This window comes from Panthera pardus, unplaced genomic scaffold, assembly GCF_024362965.1.
Source record: "Panthera pardus isolate Hobbes unplaced genomic scaffold, ASM2436296v1 HiC_scaffold_13, whole genome shotgun sequence".
NCBI classification, from domain to species: domain Eukaryota; kingdom Metazoa; phylum Chordata; class Mammalia; order Carnivora; family Felidae; genus Panthera; species Panthera pardus.
In genome coordinates, this window is record NW_026526688.1 from 75455632 (window position 1) to 75474509 (window position 18878).

An 18878-nucleotide genomic window follows, 5' to 3' on the forward strand; every position below is an offset into this window, starting at 1 on the left:
GGGCTTATTTATATATGGACCCTGCTACATGTTTGATGCATGGAGCAAATGCTTTATCTAAGAGGACATTGGATGGCACTTAGCCATTGTTTTGCCCATGTATTTCTGTCAGTAGAAACTTAAACTGAAAGTTCTTTGAGGACAGGAATTATGCTCAGCTCAGGCTTTTCTCTGGTACCATGCATGGGCTAGATGCTAATCAGGTTTAGAAAAATGTTCCCTCACCCGCAGTCAGCTGTTTATGCCTGGGACTCAAGCAGCCCTTCTCCACTTCATCTAGATCTCTTTTACGGGTAGTAATCTTCCTCCTTTTCACTTGAATTTTTTATGAGAAATGGAAGATTAAACAATATAGCCAATTGGGAGAAATAAAGCCTATGGCTAAAATTGGATTGATCTGCATTCCTTTGGGTTTGGTGGCTCATTCCCCATATTTCTCTAAGAGTTGAATCTTGCCTAATTATTTCTCTGGGAGGATTATGATCAAGAGTGAGTATAGGGGTGCTGGGTGGCTCAGCTGGTTAGGCATCCAACTCTTGATTTTGACTCAGGGCATGATCCCAGGGTTGTGGGACCGAGCCCCACTTTGGGCTCTGTACTGAGCATGGAGCTTGCTTAAGGTCCTCTCTCTTTCCCTCTGCCCCTCTCCCCCACTCACATGCACTCTATCTATCTAAAATAAGAAAGAAAAGAAGAAAAAAAGGCAGAGCGCCTGAGTGGCTCAGTCGGTTGGGCTGTGATGGCTCTGACTGACTCTGGTCATGATCTCATGCTTCATGAGTTCAAGTCCCACATTGGGCTCTCTGCTGTCACCTTGGAGCCTGCTTTGGATCCTCTGTCTCCCTCTCTATGCCCCTCTCCCACTCACGCACATGCACACACACACTCTCTCTCTCAAGAATAAAAATAAAGAAACATTAAAATAAATAAGTAAAATAAGAAGAAAAAAGAGTGAGCATGTTTGGAGTCACAAATAGTCAAACAAATGTTTTATTTGTTGTGTACAGAAAACCAGATAACCAAAGGAAATCCAAAGTGGAGAAGGGAGGCCCAGGAGAAACACATCAGTAGAGGGCTGGAGACTATTTCAGATAGGATTTGAATTCTTGTTTTGGAGGGTGGAGTGGTTAGAAGATATTCCTAAATTCAAGTGTTGAATGTGCTGGTCTTTAAGCTCTGAGCTGAGCCTTTTGCCACTGAAGCCCTGTGGAAAGCAATCAGAACCATTTAAATTTGACATTTCACAAGCTAAAAGCAGCCGCTTCATGCTCCTGTGTAAGTACCTAGTGGCTTTGCCCAGAAGTTTTCTACCAGAGAAAGGAATCACTGCAGAGGATGTTTGCATCTATTTTGAAGTTCCTAGGTGTGCAAGGACTCGAGGTCCCCATGATGGGTCTCCTCTCCTTCTGGCACTTGGGGAGGCCCAACACTCTGGAGAGGTCCTTGAACATTTTCCCCCAATGTCAACTGTTGGTTTTCCCAGAAAAGATCTTGAACTTCCACCTTCCTCACTTTTCCCCTCGAGAGCCTTTGTAATATCCGGTTGCTAAATGTACTGTCCTTCATCACAAGCTTTCTGAAGATAGGTAGATTCTACTGTCCTTGACGATTCTCTGGCAGCCCTTGGCATCTCTCTCGGCAGACCTCTCACCCCTCCTCAGTCATCTCAGTGTATCGTGTGTAGAAGTACCGGTACCATCTTTCTGGGTCTGAAATCAGGTGTGAGGTCAGAGCGATCCAAGAGAACACTTGGGTGTTCTCACCCACTTGGGTGGGTGGAGTGGGGGAGACTGCAGCGCTGGGAAGGGGCTGGGTTACTGATGCTGAGCTGGTATGACATTCACCCTGACATTTGGGGTCATGAGGAGGTCATGACTATCCAGGGTGGACAATGGGGTGTTGCATAAAGAGCTCCCCAGGCAAAGTTTTACAGGGAGGGAGAGTCAAGATAATAATTTGATGGCAGAAATCATTTGAAACATTTACCTAGATCAGATATTTATAAATGCAGTATGCAGGAGTGTTCTTAACCTGAGGAGGAATCGACAGGGCTCCATGATAGACTTTAGGTAGTCTATAAAACCTTTGAAATCATAGTCAAAATTGTGTGTGTGTGTGTGGGGGGGGGAGGTCCATAGATTTTATCAGAATCCCAAAGAGGTATAGCGCATGAATAGTTAAGAATCAATCAGTGACTGGTGCTTCCAGCATCTCTAACCAGCCCTCTAGCAGCAGGAGACTTCTGGGAGAGCAGAAACCATTCCTCATCAGTGTATCATTGTTAGAAATATTGCATAGCCCAGCCTAACCCTCAATGGGAAAGACTTCTAAGCAAGACAAGAAACACAGGAACCAGAAAAGCAAATATGGACAGGCTTATTATAGAAACTTTTTTAAAAATTTAATTTATTTGTTTTGAGAGAGAGAGAGGGCATGAGTGGGTGGAGGGGGCAGAGAGAGAGGAGAGGAAAAATCCCAGGCGGGCTCTACACTGTCAGTGCAAAGCCCAGTGCGGGGCTCAATCTCTCAAACCATGAGATCGTGACCAGAGCCAAGATCAAGAGTCTGATGCTTAACCCACTGAGTCACCCAGGCATCCCCAGAAAAGTTTTTATACAGGAAAAAAAAAAACAAAACTCGTAAATAAAATGAAAAGCAAATGATAAGGTTTGCTATAAAAATATTTGTAATCTACATAATAATAAAAAGTTAAGTCTTAAAATACAAAAAAAAAAAAAAAGTTTAAAAATGGGGAAAAGACCTGGAGAATTCATTTATAGATGAGGATATTCAAATAGCAATAAGTATTTTAAGAAGACCCACAAACCTCCCTAATGATCAGATATGTACAAACCAAAACAGAGACACATTTCTCACCAGTTAGATTGGGAAAATGGAGATCAATGGTGTCTCATGTGGTCATAAACTGTTGTGGGAATATAAACTGGTGAAATATTTTCAGAGAGAAACTCAATAGTTTCTAATTAAATTTAAAATGCATATAATTTTTGTTTCAGAAATTTCACTTATAGGAATTTTGTCCTCAGAAAACTCATGCAAGCATGTACAATGTTTACTGAATCAATGTGTTAGGAAATATCTGACAGCAACATAAATATTGATAGTAGAATAATTTACAATACATTATGGTTGATCTATACTGTGGGATATTATGCAACCATCAAAAAATGGTGTTGCTTTCATGTCATGACACGGAAGAAGGTCCATGTTATATTACCATGCTCAAAAAATAAATTTATACCATAGTAGGATCCTATTTTATCTTTATTATAAACTACAAAACAATGCATATATGGGTGAGTAATGTGCACGTTCATGGGTACACATTTCTTATGGGCATAGCCAAAGTTCTGGAAAAATACATATTTACCTATTAAATTTATCTCCCTGTGATATTTGGGACTCACTGTTAAAATCTGTTTACATGGGTGCCTGGGTGGCTCAGTTGGTTAAGTGTCTGACTTTGGTTTGGGTCACGATCTCACGGTTCGTGAGTTCAAGCCCCATGTCAGGCTCTGTGCTGACAGTTTGGAGCCTGGAGCCTGCTTTGGATTCTGTGTCTCCCTCTCTCTCTGCTCCTCCCCACTCACGCTCTGTCTCTGTCTCTGTCTCTCTCTCTCAAAAATAAAATCAACATGAAAAAATTTTAAATAAATAAAATCCATTTTCAGTGTGTTGAATTCTCAACCTCCGTGTACTACTTTTGGAATTATAAAACCAAAACTCTCCTTCAGAGTTCATCTCAACACAGTTGTGATATGGTTTGTACAGAGGCTGTTCTGACCCAGTTTTGAGGGCCTGGATAGAGTTTTGTCAGGTCCCCTTCTTAAGCAGACAATTAATTTCACAACCCCAACCACCTCATTTATGGGGCTCTTCACTCCAGACCGTTATACACTTGTGCTAATCACCCCAGAGCAGGGACCAGATGATCACGGATAGCCCCGACGCCCCAGAGCCTGGTTACTCAACTAGGCAATCCTAGACTGGTTGACCTCGTTTCACATATTCCTTCCCACAGAAACCACAAGAATGTGGAACTTTCCCACAGTTCTGTTTTCTCTCTCTGCCTTATGACTGACCCTGGTGCTTCCCCAAGTGGTCCTGAGTGGTGCACTATGCTCTTCCCAGGAAACTGTGAGTATAACTATCAAAGACTCTCCAACTTCTCTCTCTTGATGTGAATCTGGCCTTATTATATCTCATCCGAGGTAATATGGTTAAAACATTAGTAAAACGTGCTTGGCTGTGCTTTCAGGGGACATCCCATGGGTAGATGCCCAGTGGTCATAGAGTTAACACCAGAACTACCCCTATTTTATATGCCTTTGCCTGGCATCTCCCCTTGGCTTTCACCATACTGACCTTTGCCCGGGTTCTGATGCTTCTTCTCTCCTGAGCTTGCACCTGATGCACCTTTGGCTCCATTTCCTGGCTCTGACTTTACCTCTCCCATCTGGTCCAACATCTCAATGGAGCAGTTATTGGCTAATGACCTGCTGTCTGGCCCAGCTCCCAGCAAATGTGACCCAGCTTCATGGACAGTCCTATAGCAAACATGGCCAATGAAGCCCAGAGACAGAGCAAAACTCTGAGACTATTAGACCTGGTGCAGCCTGAAGCTTGGGTCAGAGAGCAGGCAGATTGTCACAAGTTTGGGAACTTGGGAAACCAGCACTTACCAGCAACCTCTCTGAAGCCATTCCTATAAATAGAAACGTGAGCACATTGTGGACACTGGAGCTGAAGCAAGCGGGGTTTTAGGAGCCAGATGGACACAATGAAGGGCAAAGCAAGGGAGAGGCCAAATGGGTGAGTTGACTAGAAACCAGCACACCCATAGATGAGGCAGTGCAGGTAATAAAGTGAGAGGGATTTTTAACAGCTCAGGTTTGAAACCTGGTTCTCCATAAGAGACTCTTAAAAACTGAGAATAAACTGAGGGCTGATGGGGGGTGGGAGGGAGGGGAAAGTGGGTCATGGGCATTTTGAGGAGGCACCTGTTGGGATGAGCACTGGGTGTTGTATGGAAACCAATTTGACAATATATTTCATATATAAAGAAAAGAGACATGGTTCTGCTGCTTCTGTGCTACCTGCACAGACGTGGACACTTAAACCTTTCAAGCCCTAATTTTTTCATCTGTTAAGCTGGATGTAATGATGCCCACCCATGCCCACCTCACAGGTTGTTGTGAATTCCATGCCGTGTGTCTCTCCTCACCAGAGACCAGAGATCTAGAAGGTGTGAGAACTGCCAGTGGGAAAACAATTGACAGGCTCCTTGTGGGGGACACCTTGATTAAGAGCCAATTAGCTTCTTACATGTCTCTGCTCTGGCCCTTCTAAGGCCCTCTGAACAGGAGCTGTCATGATGTGGTGGCCATTGCTGAGCCATGGAGAACCTGAGAGGGAGGGTCCTGATACTTGGTTGGGCATGAATTCTATCCCTTTCTTTTCTCCTCATGTTGCAAGTCTAGCCTCCACAGACCTTCAAATCCCATGCCCTTCCCCTCAGCACCCCCTGCCCCACACACATACCAACTTTCCTCTCATCCCTCGTTGGGGCTGATGAGTTAAGAGTTACACATCTGTGTCCAAAATCTCAAGCCAAGACGTGAACTCCCAAAGCTACCTTTGCAACCCCATCTTGTTCACCAATTCCTCGGGAATCTCAAGCAATTTCCATTATTGGCAGACACGGTGTTTCCTTGTTGCGTTCCACTTTCATACAACTGGAGTTTGTAGACAAGAAAAATACAGCTGTTACGCAGCACTAACTGGGCTTTTATGTCGCTTCACAGGCAGGAGACTGGCTGTGGAGTGCCACACACCTCCTTATCACGGCTTGCGTGCTGGGACCTCTATTCATTTTATGCATTGTGTATCTCGGAATTTTCCAGGATGTGGTGAAGTCGTGTTGCTTGCTCTCAGAATTATGCAAAAAGCTATTCTTTTTCTTGAGCAAGAAATCGTAGGCACTCCAGAACCCTTTTGACTCAGGCAGAGCTATGGGGTGGGTTTTCCACAAAAGGCAGAAGGAATGAATTGACACTGACTATGTTAACTAGCCCTCCCAAGGGGAGTGGGGGCCCCTGCTCCAAGCCAAGTATGAGGGCCATTCTGAGGCAGGAAGCCTTTAAAAATTCACAGTGGAGTTCAGCTCCTTTAGCTTTGGGGGTCCATTATGTATTGGCTGGGAGAGCTGTAATCATCGGTTGCCTATTTTTTAAATTAAAATAATTAGGCCAATGTAATGTTCAGGAGAAGGCCAGAATTGACAGCCTCTGTTTGTCAGCAACAGGGTCCAGGAGGAACTGGAGCTGTGTAGGCCCTTTGGGACTAGCATCCTGTGAACTGAGAGTCAGAGAAGATATTACCCCACAGAGGGAGGAGGAACAGAGGCCTTCATCCTGGAGGGAGCCCTTGGCCTTCTGCAAAAGGGGGATAAGTCATGCTTGTCCAGCCGTTGGGAGCATCTTGGGAGGTTCATGTTTCTCTCTGCTGCTTTCAGACCTCAGGACCCTTATCAGTGGATACACACACTGATTTGCCTCCATGGGTAACCACTGTAGCTGCAAGTTCCCCTGCAGGTGTTAAGGGATTCTGCTCATTTCCACTCTGTAAGTATTCAGGATGTAATAGAAGGAAGGATGAAGCGGAGGAGGAGAAATGAAGCAAAGTGCTTGAGGAGAGAACCTTCTGGGTGATGGCAGAACACGGCAGCTTCCGAAGGGAAGGCCTCCTTACCTCTGCTAGGGTCACTTTGAGCTTTCACCACTCAGGGGGTTAATATTTCTGCCCCCAGAGTAGGCTACAGGGAGTGGGTGCTGCTTTTGCACTGTGGGTGTCCAGCAGCTCCTCCCCCCTGCCTACCACACCCTCCAAAGTATGGCATGGAACAGTAGCCTGTGGGGCTTTTGTCCCACAAACTTCATTAGGATACAAGCCCAGTCTCATTACTTGAGCCTAACTTTGCCACGTTAACCTGTAGATCGGACGTTCAGAGACGCTACTGGGCCCACATCTAACTTTCCCCGTCCTCTGTTCGTAGTGGCTCCATCTGAGTCATACCCTTCTGGACACTGAGTGAAGATCCTCTTGTACCTCTTCCAATATCCGATTTCGTGGCTCTGTGGAATCTTATACACAATGTCCCTAAATAAGACCTCAACCTTAGCACAGAGCTCAGCCCTCTATTATCCAATCCCTCTTCACACTGGGATCCACAGTCTCATCGAAACATTGACACATGACCTCCACTCCCATTATTAGACGCGTACCCCCAAGAAATGCCATCTTAGACTTCAATTTTCTATTCTTACCCAAAGAGCCTTCCAGAGTGAACTATCTTGTGGCCTGTTGCCTGTCCCCAGTATCAACCAGACATTTCCTGGGAAACTGATTCAGGGTCAGACTGTACAAAATGAAGACATACAAAATGGAAAGGAGAATTCTCTCTCCATCTTTCCATTCCACCCCAGAGAAAAGATGTTCATTCTTATAATTACACCATAACTATAAATAATAGGTTTATTTCTTTATCTGGATTCACCAACTTCCAGTTGCATCTATTGCTCTAGGTAATGCTTATGACACAAAAAGTTGGGAAAAGTTGGAGCCATTGCTCTATCTGTACTTGTAAGTAAATCTTTTTTCTTACAACCGCTCCCTACCTCCTAATGCCCCCTCTTTGATGCACTGTGTCTTCAAAGCCAGTAGGCGTTTATGAATGTGAGGGTTCATGTTGGGATGGGCTTTGATGATGACTGGCAACGGTGGCCATTTGGGACATGTGTTAAAGGAGAGGACAGACGGCAGAGTAAAGCTGGCATTCCCCTGCAATTTTTCATTCTTCCACTATTTCTCCTGCCCAGACAGCACTGGGCTAGAGCAGGGTCCTAGGCCTGTGGGTAAAAAGCAGATCAAACACCACCTTTGTCCTCCACATCCGGCAATTGCTGCTGGTGCGCCATGGGCTGCTAGCGTCCCTTCCCAGCCCCACCTGTTCTCACACCAGCTAAGGGAACTGATGGGCCACAGACACTTCACAAGCATCAGAGACTTAGAGAAATGAGGCAAACCTGAGAGACGAGATGTGGGGGGAAGAAATATCTGGCCTGAGACTCCCTGCTCACCCTCTCTTCGGCTGAACCAACCTCCTGCCTTCCTCTTCCATTGTCCTACAAATCTGATGTCCTCCTCTTCCCTTCTCAGCTCTGCATCGTGCACTGTCATGACCCAGGGAGGAAAACCATATTTCCTCATATTTTCCTCATATTTCCATTCCTTTGTAATATACACAAGAAAACGCTTTTTTTTTTTTTTTGTCTAAACCTCTTCCTAGTCAAGGCTCCACTCATCTCTGTGTAAGGAGAGTTTGTTCAAAGATTTTCCCTAAGACAAAGGCCCACCATTCCACCTTTGATAAGAATTGCACCTCTCTGCTGGCATGCTGAAACACTGGACTGAGTTCTCTTCTGCTTTCGGGACAGGGATGGGATGCAAGCCAGCCCCCAGGGGGCCCAGCAGGCCAAGGCCAAGGAGGAACCTGAGTGCTGGACTTAGATGGGCAGTCTGGAAGACTCTGTACAGACACTGATGATCAGAGCTGAGCAAATCGGAATCAGGCACTTGGGCAAAGCGTGAAAGACCATATCTAAAGATTAGCAGACCGAGAGAAATAGAAGCAAACAGTAAGGTCAGTGAATTTAATTCTCTTATCTGAAGAGGAGAACCCTGAACTGGTTAAACAACCGGCACAGCTGACGATGAAAGGCCTCAAAATCTGTGTAATGCCGGAATGTAGCAAACAGATCGACTCACAATGAAGTGCAAGCACGTTAAAGAAAGTGCGTGGTGCTGCGGGGAGGCCTCACCAATGAAATAAGCACGCTTCAGAAAAAGTTTACTCTAGAATGGAATGGTTTTAAATAAATCCCACTTTTCTTTTGACTTTTGGCATCAAATGGGAAAGTTACCCTTCACAACACAGCAAGAGTTGAAATTCACGACTCCACGTGAGTGCGTGAGTGTGTTTGTGTGTGTATGTTAACTAGGAAGAAAAATCAAGAACTTTTGTCGCTGTTGTTAAATACCAACAATACTCATGTTGAAAACAATGCATGGGTCTACTCAAAATGAAAGCAGTGAGGGGCACATAGTAAGCAATCAATGAGTACTTGTTGATTGATTGAAAACAAATCACAAAATAAAAATATAAATTAGGAGTTTGTGCCTCTGCTGACCATCCTTTCCCTAGACTAATGAGTTGTTTATTTCACTGGCGACAGCTTCCCCTTAGGGTTTGTTAGTGCAAAATGGTGTTTACTGAGGCTGGGCATGTGCTAATCAGTGTGAGAGATTAGTCTGTACCTCGAGCAGTGGTAACTACAGAGACAAGACAGCGGGGACAAAACTTCATTTGTTTTCATCTCACAGTGGGTTCTGATTTAATTCACGAGTCCTATAAACAAGGAATTCTGTGATTGGCATCTCAGTAAGTGGAGGGGCCCTGTACACTTGGGACATGTCCTGTGTTTGAGGGGCTAAGAAAGAGGCACTGGCTGGTTAGGAATTTCAAGCCAGACAGTCAGGTCTGTAAGCAGGAGCTGTGAATACTTGTACTGCATGTGGCTTGTGCATGACGCTCACATTGCCAATAATAGCAACTGAATGGGCATTTGTTGTTTTTACTGCTAAGTGTCCATTTCTCCTTCTTCAGATGAAAGCGATCTTACAGATTGCTTCGGAGGGAGTGATGTTTCTCTTCCCGCCCCTCGTGTTACAGCGATGGCTTACTAGCCATAAGGAAGACACTCCAAAGTGTAGCAGCTCAAAAAAGACACAAGGTTATTTGTCTCTCATATGACAGACAATCCGGAGCCAGGAAACAGGCTCTGCTCCATGCGGTCAGCCCGGGACCCAGCTTAGCAGGGCAGATCCGCCATCCTCATGGTTGCCAAGATGGCCCCAGTCTTTGCCATTTCCACCCAGCGGGAAGGACAGGAAACACAGAGGAGTGCCAGTCCTGGAGGTGTCTACATATCACTTCAGGTCATATTCCGCTGGCATGAACTTTGTCCTTGACTACATTTGGCTGCAAGGGAGACTGGAACTTAGAGTTTCCAGTCAAGCCCCATGTGTTGCGGCCATACTCTAGGCAAAAGGCAAGCACATAATCAAAGCTAAGGCAAAGGACACCGTCCCACAAACACTCTCCCTAGAAATTTGAATCTTGAGCAGCATGGCAAAAAGCCTGGAAACGGCTGGAGCCGGGCCAGCTCAGTGGCAGCATCCTGAAGAGATCGTCGACTGATTTCTGCCATCTGCACTCCTGGAACCACCCTAATCCTTGTCTGGCCTTTTCACCTCTCCCCACAGCATTGCTGTAGGTAGCCGTTGCTGTTCTGCTAACCCAAGTTGGTGTTCACTGCTTCCAAGAAAGACGCACCTGATCCAGCTACCTCTCGTCAACCACCTAACGTCTGTCCCAATGACAAAGATTTCTCGCGTGTCACCTGTTGCCAGACAACATTCTAGGCGCCGGGTTACATCATCGTGCCCTCACTGAGCTCTGCTTCACAGCCACATCCTCTGATTTCCTGTGAGCAAACCTCCTGGCATTCAGGGCCCTCTCCTCACTTTCTCCCCGGCAGCCTGAGACTCCGGATGGCACTCTGCAAGTTTCCCACAAGGGCAAGCGCGGGTGAGGAGATGATCAACACGGCTTGTGCTTTCCATGGGCATTCTCACTTTTATTTTGCCCGGTTTTTTATGTTTGCAATATGTAAATTAATTGCCAGTGCATCTTGCAAGTAGGTTATGTCCGGGCAGCGATCTGACTATTTGCTCTGCAGCCTCAACAGCTCCACCAGCCATAGGCATAATTTTGGTGACAAGCTGGAATTTGCATATTTAGCAGGCATCAGTGCACTGCGTTCCGGTGCACCCAAATGAGAATTCCATCTTCCTTCAGGCTATTATTACCCGCATCCAATACCAACAAGCACATTCAAAAACAGATGCCTTCATTAAGGTCTCCCCTTCACCTCATTGTCATGCAAATAGCCCAAATCAAGGAGTCTAGAAAGTGCCGGAGAGGTGACAGGAGAGCATCTTAAATAAGTAGCAAGTCAGTGTTCAGGGCATTCCTTGATTAATTGGGAGTTATAGCAAAGTGCTACAGGCTTCAGCCAATGGGAGCTTGCTAACACCAAATTATCTTTGAATACCTCCAGTAACTCTGAGAAACTCCCTCTCGCTACTTCTGTCGAGACTTTGTGGGGTTTCTTGTTTTCCCCACCTTCCCTTGAGGCGTGGAGGTGGGATGGAAGCAGGGTGGGGCTTGGAAGGAGTTGCCTTTTGCAAGTATTCCAGCTAATTAGCAGAGCACAGGCCCGTAGCCCAAGGGGCAGGTGTCTGGGCAGTTTCTCCGAGTCTGGAGTCTGATTCGGGTGGACCCTGAGCACTCAGTAATAGCCCTCTAACAGGTTTCAACCCTAAAGATATGTGGTGGCATGAAGGCATGAATAATTCAGTGAGCATGAGGTCTTGAACCCACGTTTTTCTCTCATAAAGAGGAAAGCCATGAGCCTCAGGTACCAAGTTTCCAACTTATCAGAGCTAAATCTCGCTCTTTCAGAGCTTGGTTACTAAGTGCTGTGTAGGTGTGAAAAGCCTCATTACCATGTAATTTTGTTGGGAGCAGACTTCCAAGTACCTGCTTTACTTTATATTCACATACACAAAAAAGATCAAAATGCATTTTATTTCCTAACAATAGCCAATTTGGCTATAATTATTGTGGAATACTGAATTTTAAGGCATAGCACCCAAGTGACTCCCCACGTCGCTCCCTTCCGTACGTGAATATATTCTTATTTATTGCCTTCCCCATAATGAACTTTGAGATAAACAACAGAAAAAGTAATTTGTTTTTTGACAATGCTGAACCTTTGAATAGAGAAAATCACACAGTTAAACACAGAGCGCAGTCCTGTGTGGTAAGTGGTATCCATGGCAACCAATAGATTTTATGCTAAGTCTGGCCTTTAAAAACATTTCACGTTTACCACTGAGAAAAAGATGGCCTTGATTTAAAAATGATACAACAAGTACCTCGAATGGGCATGCTTTCTGCTCTGAGCTGCAAACACAATTAAGAGGCATCTCCTCAGCCCAGATCACCTCAATAGTATTTGTGTCATCCTTGAGGAACATCACGGCCAGCTGCAAAAAAAAGAAAGAGGTTGAATATTTTGTATTCTGCTGCAGGGGCTGCGAGGCAGTTTGTTTTTTACTTGTTCTCCTTGTATTTAACACCAGGAGTAAAAAATAGGGAGTAAAAATAGCACGTTTCCCTCTTATCTTAGTCTGTGATCATGGCGACAGTGAAAATATTATGGCCTGCTTATCTTGGGAGTAGCTCCAATCATGCCCGCTTATTATAACTTGAAATAATGGATGGAGAAATACCTACCATACCAACTTCAGACTGAGCGACGCTAAATTAGTTTCTGTTCACATTTAGAAAGTTGGGTACCAAAAATGGAATGCAGTTGTGGCAAAGAGAGGATGTTGCCTTAATAATACACTTGAATAAAATGAGAAAGGACAAGCCCCCTTCTTCTTTAAAAGGAAAAAAGAGAGAGATTTGATGGATGATGCATCAAAGGAAGGAAACATAATTAATGTCTTTGGGAGGAGTTTGTTTTGCTGAGCTATTTGTAAATGCTTCGATAGCTCCCTTAAGATGGCATTTCTACGTTTTTTTCCCCAAGATGAGTTGTCCTTTATTCCTCAAAATGGGATTATCTTGACCATATCAAGAATTAGAGAAACCTCGATATATTTCGTCTGAAGGTATTTTCAGCTGGAAGGCTTTTGCAATTGGCTGGTGTTATGGGCTGAATTGTGTCTCCCCCGAATTCGTGTGTTGAAGCCCTCACCCCCAGTGGCTCAGAATGTGACTTTATTTGGAGATTGGGCCTTTCAACAAGTGATTAAATTACAGTGAGTCTGCTGGTGTGGGTCCTAATCCAATCCGACTGGTGTCCTTATAAGAAAAGAAGATTTGGGCACACAGAGACACACAGGGGATGTGCATTCACAGAGGGAAAATGACATGAGGACACAGCGAGAAGGCAGCCATCTGTGAGCCGAGAGAGGCCTTGGAAAAAACCAAACCTGTCAACACCTTAAGCTTGGACTTCTAGCTTCTAGAACTGTGAGAAAATCCGTTTCTGCCATATAAGCCACCCAATCTGTGGCATTTTGTTATGGTAGCCCTAGCAGATCAATGCATCCAGGGCGGGAGTGAGGCATCCTTTTACAGAAAGAACAGCTTTCCAGAAGGTGTGTTAATCAATACATTGGGGAAGAAGGTCAGGATGGAAGAAAGCCTCAGTTGTTCTATCTTCCCTGAAGCATGGGGGTTTTCTGGGGGACAGTATCTGTCTACTTCACAAATACTTCTCCTACCTCCTCTGACTCAGTCGTTCTTATTTGTCAGTGGCAAAAAAGATAATTTTGTGACACCTTACTGTCACCTTTAATTAAGCAAGGATGCTTTCTGAGCCATCCACATTTCATAAAGACAACAGCTTACACTTCTTTCATATCGCCAAATACCTGAGCAGTGACATAGACCCAGGAGGGTGGTGATGCCAGAAAGGAATGTGTGTGTGCAACGGGTGAGGTGGTTGGGGTGGGGGCGGGGGGTTGCTGTACTTTGTTCCTAACATTCATAAGCTTTGCTTGATGCCTGGGCCTCAGGCCCAGGACCACACATCAGCCACCTGCCCAAAGGCATGGGCCATTCATCTTTCTGAGATAATTTTCTTCTTTCAGTCTACAGAGAGCTCTGGGCTATCTTTGGTCAGGGAAAGAATGTTGACTGTTTCACATACTGAAACATAAATCACTCTCTCTAGGCCTTGTTAACTTTTACTTATAAACTGTTTTAATGTAGAACTGTCAGGACCCTGTGAAAATAATGGGTGGTGACAGGTTTAGGATTAAAATCTTCTCAGGTAGTTAGGGTGGTGAGTCAGGTTATAAATTGCTTTTAAAGAGCTGAGGCATGGACTATGAGCTTCATATGCTTACTCCAAATGGACACCAATGAGGCAGCTGGGACAAGTATATGCTAGTAATTCATCTTAATTATTTGTCAGCAAAGCCATCATAATAAGAGATGTCTTTCATTTTGATTAAAATGACCCTTGGTAATCTCTAAAGGGTCTTGTCTGAAAAGCACCATTGAAAAAGAGAAGTTGAATCTTCTGGGGCTTGGGATTTTATGTCTCAAGCAAGGAGGCCTGAATCAGAAAAATATACCAACGGATGTGAAGATATAGCTCAAGTGTCCAATTATAGACACATCCATAATTCTCTCAGATGACCTCATTTGCTTCAGTGCCAGGGCATCGGTAGACTCATAATTTCTCTTAAAACACATCATGTCTCAGGGCTTACTGGATAGGGATGGCTGTTTATTCACAGAGAGCTCAGGCTTTGAGGAAGGACCAGGACCTGTCATTATACCCCACAGAGACGGTATGTATTGTCTAATGTAGAAGTTCAATGAGTGGACAAAGCAGACAGCAACCATCTCCAGCCATAGCGAAGCAAACAGTTTGGATGGCCATCAGGGGAATGAAACTTGAATGGGAATCTAGGCAGGAACCAGATTAAACACTGGGTGAGTTGAGAAGAGCAGACCCGCACTGCTTGGGGAACCTATGGGAGGACAATGGCCACACAAAGTCATCTTCAAGGGGTCAGACTATCAGAATCTTCTATTCGTTCATTCAGTAAACAGTTATTGCATGGCTACTATGTGCCAAGACTGCTCCAGGGCCTGTGTACCTCTATGAAAAAAACTGACAAAAACCTATCTTCTCGTGGAACTTACACTCTAGGAGAATCTGTTACTCCACATGAAGCCTCATTCACCAAATGGGACAAAGGCAACTTATGTGGTTTGTTCCTTGTGACAAGAGTTGCCTGGGAAGGACAGCCTCAGGCAGCTGGGAAAACACTTGCCAGGAAATGAGCTGGAGGGGTTGGCTGCCTCAGAATCACACATCCTCTCTGTCCAATGCTTCTGGTGGAGAAGCCTTTCCATATCTTGGAGAAGCTCTACAATTCAATAACAATTCACTAAGATGTTTCTGACTCTTAAAACATGTAACTATAGCTACAGACAAACTGCATTACGGGGCTTCAGAGAACCATCTGCTAGACTTTAATTTGCTTCTTAGGACTGAGAGGATTATAAATCATGCAGTAACACATCTAGGAACATTCTTTCCTCCATATTTCAGCTTTAAAAAATTATACATAGTAGTATCAATTACTTTACCCTCACCCAGAACCTCTCATCGATGGACGGAAACAAAATCTCATTAATATGATGTTCAGTTTTACTAATATGATATGCTAATGCAAATAGAAAGTAATTTGAAATACTTTTCCATAGGAAATTTTTAACATTTTTTCTCTGTTAAATCTATAAGGCTATGTCCATGTTATTCCAAAGAGTCATTAGCAGACTTTGAGACTTAACAATTGAAGGAACATCTAAAACTCATGGATAAAATTATTCAGGAAAGATAAGATTTCCAGCCCACTATCCTTAGGAAATGCACTTAACTTTGTATTTCTAATAATCAAATCTTCCATTTGCAAACATTTGTTGAGCACCTGTATTATGCCAAACCCAGGCCCCTCTTAGGAGCTCTCAATTTAGTGGCAGAGAAAGACGTGAACATGAAATCGCATAAAATATGATACGGCATAAAGAACTATGTTTCAAGATACCATGGATGCACAAAGGTGGAAGTCTTTAACTCTGCCTGGTATGTGGTTCCCAGAGGAAAGGACATTTTCACTTCCTTGGGGAATTCCCGGAAAACACAAACCGCATACGTAAAAGAGGAGAAAGAAAGAGCATGGAGCATTCTGGCGACTACAAGTGCTTCAGTAAGAATAGAGCCCAGGGTCCATGAGGCAGTGATGAGAGATGAAGCTGGAAATATTGACTAAAACCAGATCATGGTGAATCTTTTCAACTCTACTCAGGGATTTGTACTTGATTTTAAAAATAAGCAGCCTTTAGAGGAAGGTTACTTTTTCTGATTCACCTACCAAGTGCTTACTCCATCATCTCTGAAATAATGAGATTCCAAAATGGTACACTCTGTGCCCATGACACAGAGAGAAGTTAATGTATCCATCTAAGGATCAAACCTTGTCCTTGGTTTTTATGGATCCATGCCTTAACAGTTGCTTTGACTTAGAAAAATAGTGTAGTGATCTAGGAAAGAAGGGGCCTATCATATAAAAGGACAGTGGTCCCGTCTATGGCCATACCACCCTGAATGTACCCTATCTCATCTGATCTCAAAAGGAAAGTGGTCCCAACTTTGAAATCCAAAGTATGGGTAAGGAAGATTAGTATCTTTCTGACCTCGGAGACCTGAGGTTTCTGCATCTGAGGCTCATCCGCCCAGACCATATCTCTTAGGGAAGCCCCTAAACTGTACAGCTATGAAACTTGGAAGACTAAAGTTAGGGATGAAGGAGGGGGCTGAGAGCCAACTAATACATCCTGGTTTTTCTATGTCTCTTTGCCCCTTGTCACTTAAAAAAAAATCATATAAAGAATAATGTCCAGGGAATGTTTTTCTTTAGATCTTGCCCGAACTACTTTCAGATGTGATGAGATGGCATTCTGCCTTATTTAACAAGCCTGGAAGAGAGGAGTAAATGAGTTGATATGACTGGAGAATTTTGAAACCCTCTCTTTAAATGGCACTCATTTGTTTTATAGACTGGATGGGATGAAATTTAGCAAATCATACTTGCCTTTCATTGTGGAGAAGATTGGAATCTGTTGACAGAACGTTTCTACTTGGACTCTCATGGTTTTACCTCAAGCATCCATCAGTTGCTCTGGGTGCTTTAAGTTTTCCTTTCACTGTCATTTGCTGATTTCCACCACAGAGATATTTTAGCCAACTAACACTTCTGTGGAGAGAGAAGGTGTTGGCGGATTGAAGAGAGCCCTGTCAATTCTCCCTATTGCATTCTGAGCTCTGACAGTCTCTTGATTTGTAGGGTGGGACAAAGCACTTAACCTTTGTGTCCCCAAAAGCAAATGATAAATTTTGTCCCATTTACACTGTTTATTAACAGATGGGAGTTGCACATGATTAACTGCTTGGTTCCCTCATTTCTTTGACCTTAAGATGCCAGCCTCGCACGAGGGGTTGCTATGCAGAGATGTATAGCATGCAGAGCCTCGGAGGAGGTGAGCAGCAAATGTTTGATGATGATAATGATGATGATGAAATTCACTTGACTTCTTAGCAAATGCCAAACTCCCTGCAGGATAACACATGTGGAAGCTAAGCCCTATCTACTATGGAGCCCTGGAGGAAGCTGTGTAAAGCAGAAAATGAAAGTGAGGCCTCACCAAAGCTGAACCTACCCTATTTTACCATAGAAAAGTCACTGATAATAACTAAAGTGGTTCAAAACCAAATGACAGGTCAGATCTTTGATAAATTACTAGAGATTAAATCAGCTAAGTGCTATTGACACTTGGCCACTAAGCCCAATGGGGATTCTTTGACCCGGGAAAACACTCATCACCACTATCTTGGCAGTAGAGGAGAGAAGCAATGAAGTCATGGAGAGTCTAGCCTTCCATTTTCCATTCACTTTATGAATCTGTTTGTCAGGTTGCTCCCAAAGTCTTCTGCATAGCAGCAAAGGATGCTTCTTTTTCCCCAGATGAACTATAATTTTCTCCTGCATTTGTGTGTGTATCTGAATCCATATGAAGTTGCAGGGAAAGATTTAGAGCTTTCTCTAAACTCATATTTTCTAAAATATGTTCCATAGAATGCTAGTTTCAAAGATACTCTTCAAATTAAAATTCCTTCAAGTAAGTTTGGGAAATGTTTTCAAAACGTATTTCCTAAGTGCTGGGGGATACAGTGATGAACAATTCATTCAGTGCCTGAACTCTCATGGATCGTGGCATGAGGTAAGGTCAGTAGAAAGGCAGAGATGGATCATGTCAAGTCTTATAAACCATGGTAAGAACTTTGGCTGTTATGATTAGAAAAGGCAGTTACTGGAAGATTTTAAGAAGCTTTGATCCTGTATATAATGGAATACTAAAGTCTTCAGGAGCTTCTGAGAGAAAGAAATCTGTAAGACTTTCTTTTACATAATTATTCCAGTTTACTTGACTTATAACACCTACTAAAACATTGGGAAACACAATGTTGAACTTGAGAGGAGGATCACTTTGCCCAATTTTGATGCCCTTGCATATTGTGCCTATTTAACACTAAGATGCTATTCCTGGCCCAGAATTTTCACTGCAAAATTGTTCCCATTTTGAACCTTGACTACTCTATGTTTTTCCCACTCCTCTGTTCACAGTGTTGAATTACTGTTGTGTGGATTCATTTATTTCTTCCCCTGTATTTGTGTAGGTTAAGTGCTATCATTAATAGACCTAGAAAAGTATACTGGCTCAAGTATCATAGAAATATATGTCTTGTTGATATAATAACTATAAAAGGCAGGTGAATAAGTCGGCAGTTATCCTTCCTCCACACAGCTCCATACAGTCATCCAGAGACCCAGGCTGATGGAAGTTTTGCCATTTTCAATACATGGTTTCAAAGGTTTCTCTGGGACTCATCTTTATTCTAACCAGAGTAGAGGAAGAGAGCATGAAGAAGTATATATATGCAAGTGTGTGGGGGGTGGGAGGTCATGAGACAGGGCCGGAAAACACCCAACACTTCTGCTCACATTTAGAACTAGAAATT

General features: G+C 43.7%; 1 long non-coding RNA gene across 1 annotated transcript; it reads right to left on the reverse strand.

The window, feature by feature from the left end:
- Window positions 1–974: 974 nt before the first annotated feature.
- Window positions 975–4649, reverse strand: LOC109262527 (uncharacterized). Its single transcript, XR_002077809.2, has 2 exons — window positions 4387–4649; window positions 975–1204 (listed from the first exon to the last, which is right to left on the reverse strand). It is a non-coding gene; the product is annotated as an uncharacterized LOC109262527 (long non-coding RNA).
- Window positions 4650–18878: the final 14229 nt, after the last annotated feature.